This window comes from Rhinatrema bivittatum, chromosome 2, assembly GCF_901001135.1.
Source record: "Rhinatrema bivittatum chromosome 2, aRhiBiv1.1, whole genome shotgun sequence".
In the NCBI taxonomy this organism is placed as follows: Eukaryota; Metazoa; Chordata; class Amphibia; order Gymnophiona; family Rhinatrematidae; genus Rhinatrema; species Rhinatrema bivittatum.
In genome coordinates, this window is record NC_042616.1 from 625,770,892 (window position 1) to 625,791,106 (window position 20,215).

At 48.3% G+C, this 20,215-nt stretch overlaps 1 pseudogene; it reads right to left on the reverse strand.

Moving 5' to 3' along the window:
• Positions 1-657: 657 nt before the first annotated feature.
• LOC115086237 lies at positions 658-1,043 on the reverse strand (annotated as a pseudogene).
• Positions 1,044-20,215: the final 19,172 nt, after the last annotated feature.

Genomic DNA, 20,215 nt, shown 5'->3' on the forward strand with positions numbered 1-20,215 from the left:
ATATGCCTACTACTATACAACTACTATTAATCAGGGTTCCCGGTCTCCTGCAATTCTGTGGCTGCGGTAAGGGTCACAAAATTTGGCACTTGCCGAGGCACTGACCAATCCTAGTCAAATTGCTGCAGGAGACCAGGGTCTGAAGAAAAACACATGATAGCAATGGGATGGCACATTTTGTTCCTCTTTCGGCCTTTCTCCTGCTCATGGAAGAAAAATGCATTGGTAGCAGTGGGACGGCACATTGTTTCCCTGCTGCACCTCCTCCTGATCCCCTCACTCACTCGCCTTATCTGGAAATAGGAGAAGGATGGCAGCCCTGAATTTTATTTTCATTTCATTTCATTTATTAAAATGTATTTATTGCTTAACACTTAAGGCATAAATGATGTACAAAATAAAACATTCACATAAAATAACATATACATGCAAAAAATTAGAAACAAAACATAATCAACAAAAATGTGGATGTTCACTAGAGTCACGGTTTCTGAAGGCATAGTTCATTGAAACCGTACGAGGGGTACAAAAATTGTTAACTTATTGCATGAGAGGAGATATTGCACATACCCTTGCCCAAAAGCTCCAGTTGCCTGTAGAGTGAAGGGGGGGGGGGGGCTACCCTGGTCAGTCAAAAGTCTTCATCCACTAGACTGTTCAAAGGGGCTTCTTCTTCAAACCGAAGATGGCAATGAAGAGGATAACATCTGTTCAGGCAGGCACTGCACTGTAGAAGTCCAGAGTGTACCAGCACATGAAGCACGCCCACTTCTGGAAGATGAAGAAGAAGAGGCTGATGGAGGCAATGCAGTGTGCATGCAAGGAGATCAGTTTTTGTGTGTTGTTAAACATGGACACACCCAATAGGAATCCAGCCAGTTCTATAGCAAATAAGCTAAGAGTTACAGAGAGTGCCACAATCATTTCGGGGATAGACATGCCAGAACATTGTTCTCCCAAGGCCAGAAGATGGTGATGACAATGACCAGGTATGTCACCAGGGTGAGGAGGTATGATGGTACTAGGCTGCTGATCACTGGCATTGTGGTGAGTGAAGTATCTCCAAAGGCTCTGCCATGTGATGTCACACATCAAGTACCCAGAGTTGCAGAGGAGGTCACCTCCCTCCTTCCGCTCCATGTTGCTTCATGACGTCAGCAGGTGGCTTCAATGCATTCAGTCCTCCTCTGAATGGTTATTATTATTCCCTAGGGATGTGCAGAGGGACGCCATACGTTGCATTCGTGATTCGGATTCGTCGGGTAGCAGATATGTTGCATTCGGCCATATGGCGCCCCGATGCGTTAATATTTATTTATTTATTTATTTAGCATTTTTATATACCGACTTTCCAATAACAGAATTACTGATCAACTCGGTTTACATTATAACAGAACAATCACATTTACAAGTAAATGTCTTACAATGAACAGGTAGATATAACTTGGATAGGTATATATGGGGTTAACCAGTAAAAGATACATTGCCTAATGTAGGCATAAGTAAAGATACAGTGCCTAAATTTAGGTTAAATAAACAGTGCTAATTATAAGACTAGGTTATGATCCTTGACTGCCAAAGTTTACGTGTGTTCTATAGATGATCTGAGTAGCTCTCAGGTGGATTACCACCGAGAGGAACATTGGCAGGGACGTTCCCCGGGATTATGGGAACGCTTGGTTGAATAACCAAGTCTTGAGTCTTTTTTTAAAAGTAGATAAGCATTGCACTGATCTGAGTTCTGGTGGGAGAGTGTTCCAGATTTTGGGGCCCGCTGTGGAAAAGGCTCTTTTGCTTAATGCTGACTTCGTCGGTGGTATGCGCAGGTTGTTTATATAGGCTTGTCTTACTGGTCTGGTGGATGTGTGGTATTGGAGAGGGATTTTGAGCTCGAGTGGTGCCAAGTTGTGTAGTGCCTTGTGGGTTATTGAGAGCACTTTAAACAGAATTCTGAATTTAACGGGAAGCCAGTGTAGGCTTTTCAGAATGGGTGATATGTGGTCTATTTTGTTGGACTTTGTTAAGATCCTTGCTGCTGCGTTTTGCAGCATCTGTAGAGGTTTTATAGCGTTAGCCGGGAGGCCTAGTAAAAGTGAGTTGCAATAATCAATTTTCGTGAGAATGAGTGCTTGTAGCACTAAACGGAAATCTTGGAAATGGAGGAGAGGTTTCAGCCTTTTCAAAACTTGTAATTTGAAGAATCCATCCTTTACGATATTATTTATTAGAGATCTGTAATTCATTTGATTATCAAGGATAACCCCTAGATTTCTGACTTGTGTGGACATTGGTACTTGATTAGACAGGCTGGTACTGGGATGTGTGTAGGTTCCGTCTTGGGAGATAAGGAGGTATTCTGTTTTGCTTTGATTAAGAATCAGATTAAGGCTAGTGAGCAAGTTGTTGATGGCTTGTTTGCAGGAGAACCAGAAGTCCAGAGTTTTTTGGAGAGATTCAGTGATGGGAATCATTATCTGAACATCGTCTGCGTATAAGTAGTGTATGAGATTTAGTTTAATGAGGAGCTGGCAGAGTGGTAGAAGGTATATATTGAATAAGGTTGGCGAGAGTGATGATCCTTGTGGGACTCCCAAGGTGCAGGTGACTGGTTGAGATACTTCATTGTTGACCTTGACCTTATACTGTCTGTTCTGTAAGAATGATTTGAACCATTTGAGGGCCTCATCTCCGATGCCAATGTCTGACAGACGATCTATTAGTGTGTTATGATTGACCGTGTCAAATGCTGCCGAGAGATCTAGTAGGATGAGAAGACAAGGGTGTCTGTTTTCCAGATTTAGTAGTATGGAATCCGTTAGTGAAATCAGGAGAGTTTCCGTGCTTCGTGATTGGCGGAAGCCGAACTGTGCTGGAGAAAGAATGTTGTGGTCGTTTAGGTAATCAGTTAGTTGTTTGTTTACAACTCGTTCCATGATCTTTGCGATGAATGGTAGATTTGCAATTGGGCGATAATTTGATGGGTTTTCTGGAGAAAGATTAGATTTTTTTAGAAGTGGTTTTATGATTGCCATTTTTAGAGGGTCAGGTACTAGTCCTTGGGAGAAGGAGCAGTTGATGATTTGTGCAATGGGTTTGGAGATGGTTTTAGCGCAAGCGATGAGTAGATTGGTGGGAATGGAGTCCTGAGGGTGTGAAGAAGGTTTGAGCTTTTTTAGAATATTTTCGATATTAAAGAAGAGGTCGGTTCGAATTCTCTAAGGCTGGCCTTTTGTGATGGGACAGCAGCTTGAGGTGTAACTGGTGAAATATTGATATTGTTCTTGGACTGAGTTAGGAGTTTTGGGATCTTATTTTTAAAGTAGGTTGCCAATTCTTCTGCTTTGCTTGCTGCTTTATCATCTGGTATGGATGTCGATGCGGGTTTAGTGAGTGATGATACCAAAGAAAAAAGCGCCCTGGGGTCGAAGATGAAGTGGTGAATTTTTTGCGTGTAGAAGTTTCTTTTTGCTTGGAGGATGGATATTCTGTAAAGGTGCATCGTGGACTTGAATGCTGTGATGTTGGTAGATGTAGGGTTTTTCCGCCATTGTTGTTCTTTTTTTCTGAGATCTTGTTTTAAGGATTTTAGATTTGGAGTGTACCAAGGTTTTCTATTGTCTTTGTATGCTTGATTGGCTTTGGTGATGGTTGGGCATGTGGTGTCTGCCACTTTTTTGGTAATGTTGTTCCACGACGAAATGGCTGCTTCCACATTTGTCAGGTCTAGTTGGTTGAATTCATCTGATAGGCAATTGCTGAGTGTTTCCTGGCTGCAAATTTTCTTGAATTGGATTGAGGTATTCTGCCTTCCTGGGGTGGTAGGTAGGTTTATCTTTAGTACGGTGTTGATCAGCTTATGGTCTGACCATGGAACTGGTGTGCAAGAGGGGTGAGAGGAATGGGTGATATCCTGGTTAATGAAGATGAGGTCCAGCGTATGACCTGCTTTGTGTGTGGGTTCTTTAATTATTTGTTTGAAACCCATGAAGTTTAGTGTGTTTAGGAAGGTTTCACAACTAGAGGAGAGGGGGGATACATCTACATGGAGATTGAAATCCCCCAGGATGATCGCTGGGATGGCGGAGTTGATGTGTTTTACTATATTTTCAATCAACGGTGACGGATCAGTTTCAAGGTATCCTGGGGTGGCATATATTAGCCCGATTTGAAGGTGAGAGGATCTGAAGACTGCGAATTCTAGAGAATGGGAGGAAATTGAGGTTTGCAACGACATTCCCAGTGTTTTTTTTGCTGCAAGAAGAAGACCACCTCCTCTTTTTTTTGAGTCTTGGGATAGAGAATATGTTGTAAGTTTGGATGGGGAGTTGGTTGATTGTGGCGATGTCTTCTGGTTTTAACCAGGTTTCTGTAATTGCAAATAAGTCGGTGTTTGTTTCCTGAAGATAATCATGTAGAAGGTGAGTTTTCTTAGTCAAAGACTGTGCGTTTAGCAGCGATAGGGTGAAAAGTGAGAGGCCTAGCAGTTGGTTTAAAGGCGAGATGATGATAGGAATGAATCTTTTTTGAGAGGGATGTGGTAAGGCCTGATTTTTTGCAGATGATCTCTTTACATTGTGGATGATTGGAATGGGTGAACCTGCCATGTTTGGTTTCAAGTTCCCTTAGTTGTGTGGGTCCTGTTATCCTGGACAGACTGCGGTGGTCTTCCCTCGGGTCTGCACGAAGGGGCGCACAAAGGGGCCAGCCCCTTTGTCGTGCTCCTTCGTCGTGCGACGCACGGCGAGCGACGCCTAGGCGCTGTGGATGATTTAAAGGGTTCCTGGCCCTGCCGTGATTGGCTGCGCTGCGGGTCTTTCTATTGGCTATCGGCCCGGAGGAGGGCTGAAGGAGGAGCCGGTGGGCTGGGAACGGCGCCTCGTGGTCAGCACGGAGGTCTGCCGGGGTGAGGGTGCGTTTCAGGGCCTTACCCCGGTGGGTCTCGGCGCCGGCTGCGCAGGCCTCGCACGCCCAGTCCCGCTGAAATCGCCGGAGAAGAGGATGTTTTCGTCGCCGCGGGTAAGTTTAAAAGGGCTCCTGGCCCTGCCGTGATTGGCTGCGCTGCGGGTCTTTCTATTGGCTGTCGGCCCGGAGGAGGGCTGAAGGAGGAGCCGGTGGGCTGGGAACGGCGCCTCGTGGTCGGCACGGAGGTCTGCCGGGGTGAGGGTGCGTTTCAGGGCCTTACCCCGGTGGGTCTCGGCGCCGGCTGCGCAGGCCTCGCACGCCCGGTCCCGCTGAAATCGCCGGAGAAGAGGATGTTTTCGTCGCCGCGGGTAAGTTTAAAGGGCTCCTGGCCCTGCCGTGATTGGCTGCGCTGTGGGTCTTTCTATTGGCTGTCGGCCCGGAGGAGGGCTGAAGGAGGAGCCAGTGGGCTGGGAACGGCGCCTCGTGGTCGGCACGGAGGTCTGCCGGGGTGAGGGTGCGTTTCAGGGCCTTACCCCGGTGGGTCTCGGCGCCGGCTGCGCAGGCCTCGCACGCCCGGTCCCGCTGAAATCGCCAGAGAAGAGGATGTTTTCGTCGCTGCGGGTAAGTTTAAAGGGCTCCTGGCCCTGCCGTGATTGGCTGCGCTGCGGGTCTTTCTATTGGCTGTCGGCCCGGAGGAGGGCTGAAGGAGGAGCCGGTGGGCTGGGAACGGCGCCTCGTGGTCGGCACGGAGGTCTGCCGGGGTGAGGGTGCTTTTCAGGGCCTTACCCCGGTGGGTCTCGGCGCCGGCTGCGCAGGCCTCGCACGCCCGGTCCCGCTGAAATCGCCGGAGAAGAGGATGTTTTCGTCGCCGCGGGTAAGTTTAAAGGGCTCCTGGCCCTGCCGTGATTGGCTGCGCTGCGGGTCTTTCTATTGGCTGTCGGCCCGGAGGAGGGCTGAAGGAGGAGCCGGTGGGCTGGGAACGGCGCCTCGTGGTCGGCACGGAGGTCTGCCGGGGTGAGGGTGCGTTTCAGGGCCTTACCCCGGTGGGTCTCGGCGCCGGCTGCGCAGGCCTCGCACGCCCGGTCCCGCTGAAATCGCCGGAGAAGATTTCTATTCGTGCCCCAGCTAAAATTAAAATTAACTACAACCCCCCAACCTCCTGACCCCCCCAAGACTTACCAAAACTTCCTGGTGGTCAAGCGGAGGGTCAGGGACCCATCCCCTGCACTCTCACACCCTCTGTGCTGGTTTCATCATGACGACGATAGCCTTTGTCACAGGGGCTACCGGTGCCATTGGTCAGCCCCTGTCACATAGCCATCAGCGCCATCTTGTGCTCCTACCATGTGACAGGGGCTGACCAATGGCACCGGTAGCCCCTGTGACATAGTATGGGCAAAGACTATCGGTGCCATTTTGAGTACTGGCATTGAACGGCCAGCGTGCAGGAGGTCGCTCCGGGACCCCCGTTGGACCCCCAGGGACTTTTGGCCAGCTCGGGGGGGCCTCCTGACCCCCACAAGACTTACCAAAAGTCCAGCGGGGGTCCGGGAGCGACCTCCTGCACGTCGGCCGTCCGATGCCAATACTCAAAATGGTGCCGATCGCCTTTGCCCTCACTATGTCATAGGTACTGACAGTCGGCCCCTGTGACATAGTGAGGGCAAATGCGATCTGCTGCCAGTATTCAAAATGGCACCGATCGCCTTTGCCCTCACTAAGTCACACAGGCCGACCGTAGCTACCTGTGACATAGTGAGGGCAAAGGCGATCGGCGCCATTTTGAGTATTGGCATCAGACGGCTGATGTGCAGGAGGTTGCTCCCGGACCCCCGCTGGACTTTTGGCAAGTCTTGTGGGGGTCAGGAGGCCCCCCCCCCAAGCTGGCCAAAAGTCCCTGGGGGTCCAACGGGGACCTCCTGCACTCCGGCAGTCTGATGCCAGTACTCAAAATGACGCCGATAGCCTTTGCCCATACTATGTCACAGGGGCTACCGGAGCCATTGGTCAGCCCTTGTCACATGGTAGGAGCACAAGATGGTGCCGATGACCATGTGACAGGGGCTGACCAATGGCACCGGTAGCCCCTGTGACAAAGGCTATTGGCACCATGATGACACCGGTAACGAGGGTGTAAGTGTAGGGTATGGTTCCCTGACCCCCCCCCCCCCCCCCCCGCTGGACCACCAGGGAGATTTGGTAAGTCTTGGGGGGGTTCAGGAGGGTGGGGGATTTGTTTAAATTTTTATTTAGGTGGCCGTATAATTCGGCGAATATTCGTGTTTTCGTGGGGAATCGCGATACGTTTCAAGTCCCCACGAATACTACGAATAGTGCAGTATACGTTGTGGATCGCCAATACGGCGAAAACGAATGCACACCCCTATTATTCCCTCTCATCAGAATGAGCTGGCCTCTCTGTCTCACCGGAGTTAGCCACTTATGTGATTAACTCTGGTTGGGTCATAGAGCTGTCCTAAAGTTAGATGGTTAGACATAACCAGTTAGCTTTAAGATAGCCAGGTATATTCAGTGGTGTGACCGTGCTGCTAAACATACCCTGCTAGTTAGCTGGATATATTTATCCAGCTAACTGGCAGTGGCTGAGCTGCACAGTGGCTGAAAATGGACTCCAAGATTTTATCTTTATCTTACAGTTTACATGGAAGATAAAGGGGTCCATCAAGCTAACAGTTTGGCCTGTGCTGCAAAATCCCTTGCTACCGATATGCACGATAATATCACAGAAAGGTGCACACCACTGCTGCAAGCTGAAAAGGCAGGGAACCATAAAGTGGGAATGGATGCAGCATTTGGTTATGCTTCTTCATACCTAATCCACTCCCCTTCTGCTCCTTCAACACGTCAGCCTAAAAATACCATTGTTCCCCACCCTTTCCTCTAATTAGGGCTCCCAATTAGTGCTGGATTTTCAAGACAGGCCAATCCAGTCCTGGTTTTCCCCCACCACTTCCATGCACTTGTAATTCTCACATCCCTATTCATTTCTGTAAGAAATACAAGACTATAAATCAATGGAGGTAAAGCCAGGACTGGATCATCCTGTCCTGAAAATTTAGAGTCAGATTGTAATCCTCTCTCCCTCCCCCTCATCATCCCCACAACTCACACACACACACACACACACTTTTGCCAGCTGGACAGTGATCACAGTTTTGCCGCAGTATACCATCTTCGACAGCTCAATCTCCTCCCCTCTCCAAGGATGAGCCCTGTGCCACCAAACCCTTGAGCAGCTCCCCTCCCCTATTCAGAGCACAATGTTGGCGCTCATTGGGAACTCTTGTATTTATTTACACAATATCTGCAGCAAAATAAACTGCCAGAGGTAGCATTGCAAGGAAGTAATATGAGGCTACATTTCTTTACATGTAGATAATGAAGAAAATATAATAACATGGTTTACAATGCAGTTAATAAAATCTACGTTTGCAACCACAAGCAGCAATTTTTCACGACATGACATATTTTGCATGTTAGGCCTTGATAAAAAAAAAAAAAACTAGCCGAATTCCATATGCTTTACCACAGAAATCTACCCCTCATCCTGTCAAAGAGCGAGGGGTCTTAAGTATGATGCAGTAGCTAGAAGTAACCAACATGTTGTGTGCTGACTATTTTTAATTATGGAAATTATATAGTAGCTGACAAATGGCTCTGAGTTTAATACAAGCAATTTATGCTTGGTAGTTTCCTCCGTGAAAGAGCAATAAAACATATCCAGCACTTTGAAAGTAAGTTTCTTACAATGATTCATAATGTTCTGGTGAGCTGAAAAACCTTATGTCAGCAAGACAGTGTTTTACATAGTTGCAATTTGTTAAATTGCTAAAAGGTTATCGTTTTATGAATATACTTTTAGTCTGATGCTCAGAAAGCCTATGTGTTTTTAACTGATTATGCTAATACAGAAAGCAGCATATTTTTCTTTCCTGCTTCTGTTGGCAAGCTGTTTGTCAGGCAGTGGTAACCTTTATCCCAGTTTCTACAAAGTGCTATAAATAGCCGGCTGTACATGCAGACACTTTCCTGCTTTCCACTTACTGTTCACGTGTTCTGAAACAAGTGAGAACCAGTTGTCTTTTTTGGAGAGCAAAGAGAAAGTGTGGATTACACTGGAAAGGGTATACAGAAATAGTTGCCCTCTTCCCTGCAATAAATTCTTGGCATGTCCCAGCTCCAGACTGCGGAATGCAGTACCCTGGAATCCAAGCTCCACTCTGTCCTGCGGGTTCTGATATAACTCCATTTTTGTAAATGTTCACTTACATTCTCTCTATTGACCTTAGCGAGGAGTGATTTATTAATATTTAACATGCCACGCTGAACTGCATTAAGGTGTGCTGCAAATATATAAGAAACTTTGAACTCGGCTATACATTTTAGGGACTAATTTTCAAAGGCATTTATTTACACACGTAAATGGGTATTTTGAGAATTACCTTGGGTTTTGTATACATACATGTACATGCAGAAGCAGTTTCACACGTACTGGAAAGAGGCATTCCGGGGGTAGATTTGGGGGGGCAGAGAAATTATTTATGCGTGTACTTTTGAGGAGTGGCTAAAGTGTGTGGAGGGGCTGGTTGAGTACCTTCTGGACTTCTGCGGGCCTTTCAGCTGGGTCTGGGATTGAGCCCATTATCAATCCGAGTTGGAAATCCCCTCCCACTTCCATAATGCCGTGAAGCCATTAACCCCGCCCACCCACATTTGTCAGGAAACCCCTATTTAAGATGCTGTGCTGCTTCAACTGGAGAAGAAGGTCACTGCAAGTGAGAGGACCCCAGACACATTGGATGGGGACAGTTTCAGTAAGTTTTAGATGGAGAAAACTGCTGAATAATGGAAGCAGGTTTTGGTTGTTGGAAAGGGGGAGGAAGGGATTGAGGCAGCTCTGCAGTTTAACCAGGGGCTTTCATGTTGATTTGGAGAGGGGGGGGGGGCATGGACTTTTTTTTACCAGTAGAATATATGGAATTAAGGGAGTTATTAGCTTTTGGTAGGGCCACTACTTGTGGGTTGGATCCATGTCCATCTTTTCTTGTGAAGAAGCTCCTTGATTAGTCGCTTGGGCAACAAATAAAAATCTTGAAGTGGTTCTTGGGGAAGGGCCATTTGCCAATTCAATTGATGCAAATGATTGTCCCTTCCCTGTTGAAAAGCCCCAGTCTGGATAAGGAAAGCTCTTCTAATTACTGTCCGGTGGTTAATAGCCCTTTTTTTTCCTAAAATCATAGCGAAATTGGTTTGTATGAGATTGTCCTCATATTTGGAGGAGATCGATGGGTTAGTGTTTTCAGGATTTTCTTTATGCTGATGATGTCCAGCTATTGTGCCCAGTTAGCGTCAACCCTGCCACTGCTTTGGAAAGTTTAATGCTGGCCTTAGAGAGATTGTTAGTGTTATGCTCAGGCTTGTGAATCCTTGGGCCGACGGGAGGATGGTATACCTTAGGAGGTGGATCCTTAGGTTCTCGTTGGGTGGTGAGTCAGAACAGAAGATGTGACCGGCTGACTCTCAGCACTGGAGACTGAGGTGACCATGGAGGCAGAGGAAGAGTCTTGACGTTGAAGAAGCCAACCATGTCTTAGCCACTGGAAGCCCACGTCCTCCCAGGAGGAGCCCGTAGTGACCCAGGCTGCTGGGACTTAGGTGGACCTTTGAGAGGTCAAGGAGTCTTGAGGTTGGTGCAAGGGCCAACTGGAGCGTCACTCCTGGAAGACCACGGTCCCCCCGGGAGAAGCCCGTAGGGACGGGCCGCTGGGACTTAGGTGGGTCCTTGGAGACGATGGTCCAGAAGAAGTTCAAGGTCAAGTGCCAGAGGGTCATCACTTACCAGTCTGAGGTCACACACCAAGGGATCGCCGCTTGCCAGTCTGAAGTCACACACCAGGAATCACCGCTTGCCAATCTGAAGTCAGGAACCAAGAATCACAGAGACGAGACAGGAACCAGAAAGCAAGGCTCCGAAGCACAAGAAGACTCACCGAAGCAAGCAGACTCGAACAACGCTGGAAGCTGTTGCCAAGTCAAGGAATTAGCAGAGGAAGTCTCCTTTTATACTTCCTCTGGTCCGGTGCATAAGAAACAGCTGTAGGCAATTAAAGGGACGAGGTCCCTTTAAATCTAGTAAGGAGGCGTGGCCTCGTGCCTAAGATGGTGGCAGCCATTTTGGATTTCGGACCGCGGAGGAAAGCTGCCCGATGCCACAAGGGAGGAGCAGGGACGGTTCCCAACCCGGCTGCCATCCCGGAGACCTGCGCCAGCACAGGAAATGAGGGCCACCCAAACTAGCAGCTTCCTCCGATGCTGCCATGGTGGCCTGCCATCGGGGTTCAGGTAGGGGGCCGCGATCGCGGTCGTCCGCGGCTGCGGAACACAACAGTATCCCCTCTTTAGGGCGCCTCCCTGGAGGCCTCGGTTTAGATGGATGGTCTTTATGGAATTGATCAAGCAAGCCCCGGTCTAGGATGTTGGCCAATGGCTCCCAGGTGTTTTCTTCAGGGCCAAACCCGTCCCAGGCTAGCAGATACTCCCATTTCTTTCTATGCTTCCTTACGTCCAACACCTCTCAGACCTGTTAGGTGAGGTTGTCTTCGGAGGCAATAGGTTGGGGAGTCGGAGGCATACTGGAAGGCCAAGACAACACCAGGGGCTTCAAAAGGGAGGCATGGAACGTGTTGTGGATTTTGATCGAAGACGGTAATCGAAACTGATACGATACTGCACCAATCCGACAAAGGATGGGAAATGGACCAATAAATCGAGGGGCCACTCTCGCTGATGGCAGCTTCAGGCGAATAAACTGGGTGCTTAGCCATACCTTTTGACCAGGTCTCATAGGCGGGTACAGTCTCCGTTGCTGATCGGCATACCTTTTTGCCACCTGACTGGCTTGAATCAGTGCACGCCATGTGGAGACCCAAAGATGATGCAGTTCGTCCGCTGAAAGTTGGGCTACCGGAGACGTGACAGAAATGGGAACTGGCAGCAGCGGGCATGGCTGCTTCCCATAGACTATCTGGAATGGAGATGATCCAGTAGCCGTAGAAAGGTGAGAATTGAGTGAAAATTCCGCCCATGGAAGCAGACTTGCCCAGTTGTCCTGTTTCTCATTCACGTAGATGTGGAGAAACTGCTTTAGGGTTTGATTTGTTCTTTCTGCTAGACCGTTGGTCTGAGGGTGTTAAGCAGACATATATTCCAGAGTGACGACGAACTTCTGGCAGAGGGCCCTCCAGAATCTGGCAGTGAATTGGGGGCCTGGGTCTGAGAGAATGCTTTTTGATAGACCATGTAGTCTAAAAATGTGCTGGACGAACAGCTGGGCCAACTGTGGTTCGGACGGCAACCCTGGGAGGGGCACGAAGTGTGCCATTTTACTAAATCAATTGATGACCACCCATATGACAGTGTTCCCACTGGATGGAGGCAGATCGACCACGAAGTCCATTGCAAGATGGGTCCAGGGTTCCAAGGGAGCTGGTAATGGCTGAAGCAAGCCTGGGGTTGAACCTGAAATCCTCTTATGACGGGCACATGACTGGCAGGACTCTACATAGGACCGGATATCCTTGTTGACCTTAGGCCACCAATAGTAACGGTGAAGGGTCTGTAAGGTCCGATGTTGTCCGGGATGACCAGAGCAATGAGAGTCATGAGCCCACGCCAGAACTTGTTTCCGCAGATGCGGCGGAACAAGGGTTTTCCCAGGAGAAATGGTCGTGGTGGCAGACAGCAGGACCCGTGATGGCTCGATGATAACCTGGGGGTCATCAGAAGTCTCTGCAGTCTTGAAGACACGAGACAAGGCGTCGGCCTTGAGATTCTTCCCGGCCGGTCTATAGCGTAGGACGAAGTTGAAACGGGTGAAAAATAATGCCCAATGTACCTGTCGAGGATTGAGTCGCTGTGCCGATGCAGGTACTCAAGATTTTTATGGTCTGTGTAGACCGTAAACTGATGTTGTGCCCCCTCCAACCAAGGACGCCATTCTTCTAAGGCCACCTTAATGGCTAGGAGCTCTTTATCGCCAATGGCGTAGTTCCGCTTTGCTGGGGAGAACTGACGAGAGAGGAAGGCACACGGCTGTAGCTTGTGGTGTTTCGAAGCTTGGCTCAGGATGGCCCCCACGCTTTCTGAGGATGCATCCACTTCAATGACGAACGGCCGTTGCGGATCTGGATGGTGCAGGAACGCCTCTTTGAGTCGTAGGAAGGTGTGCTCTGCTCCCGGAGGCTAGTTCTTGGGGTCCACGCCTTTCTGGGTCAAGGCTGTCATCAGGGCAACAATGGACGCATAATGGGGAATAAAGGACCGGTAATAGTTGGCGAAACCCAAAAACCGTTGGAGTGCCTCACTGGAGACGATATACCCCAGGAAGGGAAGGGACTCCCGCTCAAAAAGGTACTTTTCTAGTTTCGCATAAAGTATGTTTTCTCTTTAATATTGTAGTACCTGGATGACATGCTGACAGTTAGTGGTCAGGGAATCCGAGAAAATCAAAATGTTGTCAAGATACCCAACCACACACCGATACAAGAGTTCGCGGAGTATCTCGTTCATGGTGTTCTGAAACACCGCTAGAGCATTACAGAGCCCGAACGGCATCACTAGGTACTCATAGTGGCCGTCTCGGGTGTTGAAGGCCGTTTTCCATTCGTCTCTCTCCTTGATGTGAATCAGATTATAGGCCTCTCAGAGATCCAACTTGGTGAAGACTCTCGCAACTTGCAGACGATCGAAGAGCTCGGAGATGAGGGGCAAGGGGTACCGGTCCTTGACCGGTATTGCATTCAAGTCCTGGTAGTCGATGCAAGGGTGAAGGGTTCCATCCTTCTTCCCAATGAAGAAGAACCCAGCCCCCGCTGGGGACGTTGACTTGAGAATGAAGCCCCTTTCCAGATTCTCTTTGATGTACTGAGTCATGGATTGCGTCTCCGCAGACGAAAGGGAATAGGTGCGCCCCCGAGGAGGCTCAGTGCCAGGGAGGAGGTTGATTGCCCAGTCGAATGGCTGGTGAGGTGGAAGTATCTCGGCCTTTTGCTTGGAGAAGACATCCACATACGAGTCATAGGAAGCTGGCAGGCCCTGAAGACTGGTGAGGGCGGTGGAGCATGAGACTGGAGTCACCAGTTGGAGGCAATTGTCATGACAATTTGGCCCCCAGTGGGATAATTGCAAGGTTTTCCAGTCGAACTGGGGACCGTGTTCCTGAAGCCAGGGAAGACCCAGGACGACAGGGTGTATGGAATTCTCCAAGATATGGAAGGGCAACCGTTCACGATGAAGGAGTACAACCCTCAACTGAACGGGTTCCATGATGTGTGTTACACGTCCTGGGAGAGGTTTACCTTGGATCGATGAGATGAACAATGGAGCTGGAACACGGACCTGTGGAATCTTCAAGTGCTCCACCAGACTCTTCATAATGAAATTGCCGCCGGCACCGGAGTCTACCAGAGCTAATGTGTGGAACTCACCGTCTGCAGACGTTAGTGCCAATGGTAGGGTAAATGGAGGTGCAGGTGAGGTTAGGCCCAGGAAGAGACCTCCTTCAGGTCCTAGGCCCGGGAGTTTCCCGGCCTTGCCGAGCATGCGGCTTTTTGATGACCCACCGTGCCACAGTAAAAGCAGAGTCCTTCTCAGATTTGCCACCGGCGCTCTTGGGTGGAAAGTCTCCCACGACCCAATTGCATGAGCTCTTCAGCCGGTGTTCGGGAGACTCCCGATTCACCCTTGGGAGAAGGCGAGCATCGAGGGTGTCTTGAAGGGGTCAAGGCTTTTGTGGTGGTCTGGGCCTCTTGGCGGCGTTCTTGATTCGGGGGCTAAGCCCCTGAAGGAAGATGGTACGTAGGCAGTCGGGGTCTCAGCTGAGCTCCGAAGAAAGGGTCCGGAAATCAATGGTGAATTCGGCCAACATCCTTGAACCTTGGCTTAGTTGAAGTAGCTTAGGCCCGGCGGAAACCTCCTGAGTGGGATCACCGAAGCTCATCCAGAAGAGCTCACAGAAGTCTCTCAAATTACTTAGAACGGGATCATCCTGCTCCCACAGGGGGGAAGCCCACTCTAGGGCCTTCCCTTCGAGGAGAGCGAGAATGAAGGTGGTCTTGGTAGCGTCGTCGGGAAAAAGGGCCGATTGCAGGTGGCCCAGGGTTCCTCAGAGAAACATGGCGGTGTAGGTAGGCAGATTATAGAGCGGCCCCCGGAAGCCACAGGCGGGGACGGCAGAGTGGGGTTCATGGGCCCTAACGCCTCAAAGTGTTGGTTCAGGCCCTCTACTGCAGATACAATGGCATCCAGGGTCTTTTGCTGGTCCATCAAATGCTGGGCCATTCCCGGAATGGCCTGGTGGGCAGATGTCTCCGCCGGGTTCTTGGACTTGGCAATCTGTTATGCTTAGGCTTGTGAACCCTTGGGCCAACGGGAGGATGGTATACCTTAGGAGGTGGATCCTTAGGTTCTCTGTCGGGTGGTGAGGTGGAGCAGAAGATGTGACCGGCTGACCCTCGGCACTGGAGACTGAGGTGACCGTGGAGGCAGAGGAAGAGTAGTGACATCGAAGAAGCCAACCGTGTCTTCGCCACTGGAAGCCCACGGTCAACCCAGGAGGAGCCCGAAGGGACCCGGGCTGCTGGGACTTAGGTGGACCTTTGAGAGGTCAAGCAGTCATGAGGTCGGTGCAAGGGTCAACTGGAGCTTCACCCCTGGAAGCCCGCGGTCCTCCTGAGAGGAACCCATAAGAACCCGGGCCACTGGGACAGGTCGGCCCTTGGAGACAATGGTCCAGAAGAAGTCCAAGGTCAAGTGCCAGAGGGTCATCGCTTACCAGTCCAAGGTCACACACCAAGGGATCGCCACTTGCCAGTCCGAAGTCACACACCAGGAATCACAGCTTGCCAATCCGAAGTCAGGAACCAAGAATCACAGAGATGAGACAGGAACTAGGAAGCAAGGATCCGAAGCACAAGAAGACTCACCAAAGCAAGCAGACTTGAACAACGCTGGAAGCTGTTGCCAAGTCAAGGAATGAGCAGAAGAAGTCTCCTTTTATACTTCCTCTGGTCTGGTGCATAGGAAACAGCTGTAGGCAATTTAAGGGACAAGATCCCTTTAAATCTAGTAAGGAGGCGCGGTCTCGCGCCTAAGATGGCAGTGGCCATCTTCGATTTCGGACCGCGGAGGAAAGCTGCCCGATGCCACAAGGGAGGAGCAGGGACGGCTCCCAACCCGGCAGTCATCACGGAGACCCGCGCCGGCATGGGAAACTAGGGGCACCCGAACTAGCAGCTTTCCCTGATGCTGCCACGGCAGCCTGCCATCGGGGTTCAGGTAGGGGGCCACGAACGGGGCTGTCTACGGCCACAGAATACAACAGTTAGTTAATTTGATTTGAATAAATTGAAACTTGATGAGAAAAAAACTGAGTGGATATATATTTATGGTTCTGATAAGGTGCAGCATAATCTGAAGATAACGATCAAGGGGGTGTCACTGGAGAATGTGCCGTGGGAGAGAAACTTGGGGGTAGTAATGGATGATGATTTTTCTTCAGAACCCCATATTTCGAATATGGTTAAGAGGATGTATTGCAAGCTTTATCAACTATGGAAATTATTAGGGATGTGAATCGTTTTTTGACGATTTAAAATATCGTCCGATATATTTTAAATTGTCAAAAATCGTTAGGGCCACGATACAATACCAATTCCCCCGATTTATCGTCAAAAAATCGTAAATTGGGGGAAGGGGGAGGGCAGGAAAACCGGCACACTAAAACCCCCTAAAACCCACCCGACCCTTTAAATTAAATCCCCCACCCTCCCGAACCCCCCCCCAAATGCTTTAAATTACCTGGGGATCCAGCGGCGGTCCGGAACCCCCGCTGAACGACCTCCTGCAGTCAATCTCCTGCCGGCGCCATTTTCCGTACGGAAAACGATTCGCGGCAGGAAATCACTCCCGGACCCCCGCTGGACCCCCAGGAACTTTTGGCCAGCTTGGGGGGGCCTCCTGACCCCCACAAGACTTGCAAAAAGTCCAGCGGGGGTCCGGAACGACCTCCTGCAGTCGAATCGTGTTGGTCTATGGCCGCCGCCATTTTGCGCCGCCATTTTGGAAAATGGCGCCGGCTGAAGACAACACGATTCAATTGCAGGAGGCTGTTCTGGACCGCCGCCGTTCCGGACCGTCGCTTGATCCCCAGGTAATTTAAAGCACAGATGCAGCTTTGATTTCCTTAAGAGAAGCGGGACACGGGAGTTGGATAAACCTGTCTTACACAAACAGTGCAGTTAGCCACCTTTGGGCAAACTCAGCTGGAGCTAAGCTAATGAAATATATTAGGGAAAAAATTAAGTAGAGCAAGAAATAAGACCGCTGCCGTTCCGGACCGCCGCTGGATCCCCAGGTAATTTAAAGCATTTGGGGGGGGGGGGGGGTTCGGGAGGGTGGGGGATTTAATTTAAAGGGTCGGGGGTGGGTTTTAGGGGGTTTTAGTGTGCCGGCTCACGATTTTAACGATTTTCACGATACTTTACACACCCAAACGGCAACAATACGATTCCCTCCCCCTCCCAGCCGAAATCGATCGTTAAGACGATCGAGGACACGATTCACATCTCTAGAAATTATGTGGGATGTTGAGATTTTCAGCTTTCCTTTCAATGTTGCAGTTGCTAGTACTGCTGTTTTTAGATTATTGTGAAGTATTACTGATTGAGCTTTCATGTAAGCAGATTCAGTTTATACAGTTTATTCAGAATATGGCTGCAAGATCAAATTTTTCTTGATCTCGTCGAGAGAGTGCTGCACTCCTTTTGCGTCAGCTCCACTGGCTCCTTATTAAGGAGAGATCACAGTTTAAAATTATGACTCAAATGTTTAAAATTGCTCAGGGTGAGAGGGCAAAATATTTAAAGCCAGCGGGTTCTAGTTACACTCCTAGATGCTATCTTCATTCAAGGAAAGGGCCTTTTTTTCTGGCGCCAACTGTATGTGAGGGTCATAAAAGGTTAAATCAGAGGAGAGCATTTTCAGTGGTGGGTCCTGGAAACCTGGAGTGCCACTGCTCTGGATATTAGGTTGGAGTTCAATTTTCTGACCTTCCACAAAAAGGTCAAGGTATGGCTGTTTTCTAAGGGATTGGCTCAGTAAAGAGGCAGGAGATGATGTACTCAGGTATTTAATTTAGTTTTATTTGATTTATTTTGTTTTAATTTTGAATTATTGTATTGTATTTTTTGATTTTATAATTAAATGTTTATTTTGGTAATATATGTTAATATGAATGCTGTTTATGTTTATTTTTGCATTATTTTAATGTTGTGCACCACTCTAATCAGGCTTGTACCTGCATGGTACAAGCCTGATTAGAGTGGTGCACAACATTAAAGTGGTATATAAAAACTTTGAAATAAATAAACAAGTAAATATTTGAAAGTAGATGAGTAAATGTTCAAGTGGACATTTATATTTGCTCTCTCGAAGGTGTCATGTGTGCACCTATGCCACATTTAAGTTACACCTGATCCCGCTAATTTTCAAAATGGACTTGGGCACATAAGTCCACTTTGAAAATTAGGACCGGAATCCATGTGTACAAAGTGGACTTGGACTTCAATCCTGTATGGGCTGCTAAAAAATGACCCTTCCCCTGCTCAAGCAAATTTAATTCTCACTCCTGTGCTTCACCTGCTTTGCCGACCCACTGCCTGGGAGCAGATTAACACTTGTCTTAGGATACCCAGTTGAGCAAGACATATTTCAAATAGATATGGATAGTAAATGTTATCTTGCTATTACTACTTATTTCTATAGTGCAACTAGAGCTATGTAGTGCTGTATAAATACAACTAAGCAGCAGTCACTTGTCTGTGGAGCTTATAATAGATCTAGTCAAGATATACCAATGCAAATAAGACACTTCACTAATTAACATGGTTAAACTTTTATGGTCTGCTTATTATGTATTTCTATGAAGGGACAACAAATGCAGAAATTTCAGATTCAGAACCCATGAATAAGGCATCCATGTTAAACTCACAGTATTGTGCTGGCATGTGACTTAGTTTCCAGAAATAAGTCAGTCTGTATGCACTGGATGATGACAGATCAATTTATGTTATATATTATTTCAGGATGGGTGAGCTGGTTCAGTCTAGATTAGTACCTCATCCAAATTGGGAAAGAGGGATTCAGCTTCTGACTGGTATTATGACACATGAGTTGCATTCAAGATGTCTTGCAAAGCTCTGAGTCATTTGAAACTGAACTTGCTGCACCCTCCACCCAATCAAAGCCCTACCATCATTTCATGTTGATCAACCATGCCATCTCACCCTGGGAGGTTACATAGCTGCACCGTTACTCTGTGCAAGTTTGTCATCTTTTTGGCCTTCTATCGTTCTGTGTAGAGAGACAAATGCATTTCCATATATAAACCAAGACACAGCACCCCCTCCATTTCTTTGCTCTGCCTTTCCTTCTCTCCTGTAAAGACATGATTTTTTTTTGTTTGGTTTCTTTCCTACATTTCTGACCACTCCTCCCCACCCCGGTCAATGAAATTCATGCACTAAACCTTTTGAAGAGCTCCCCAGACTTTTCCCTCCATCCCTTCAACCCTTCGGCTCTTTCAAGCTCTTGCCCTGCCAATACCATAATTCAAAATGGCACTGTGGAGCAGGATCAACTGAGAATCACTCTTGCCCCTTTTGAACCCTGGGGACAGGAGTAAGTTTAAAGTATGGGAGGACAAGAGAAGGAGAGAAATAAAGAACAAAACAGATTTATGAGGCCAGGAAATGGGCTGGTTCCAGCTTTTAGTGCACAATGCCAATAACGCACAAACATTTTATTGTGTGCTACTGACGAAATGCATGTACTAAAATGTTTTAGTGCACATTGTTGAAGTTCAATAGACAGTTGAATGTTTGTATCATGATATCCCCACCTCTTGCTTTACTTTTCCCCAGATAGTGAATTTTGAATTCCTTAACCTTCTTTGGACCAGACTCATGAAACTCAGCACTTTGGGTAGATGAATATATAGATTCCCATATCAGTCCCAACTGCACTCAGAATCTGTTAAAGTACTGGCATCTACCACCTCCACTGGTAGGCAATTTCAGTTCTTGTCATCTTCCTCAACAATTAATCTAACAACCGGGTCCCTTTCAATGTCTTGGTGCCCAGCTGGAATAAATCTATTTTGGAATGAGACTTTAAGGAGTTAAATAATTCACATGTAGCTAGTTCTGTGAATAACAATATCAGGTTGGGGTCAGAA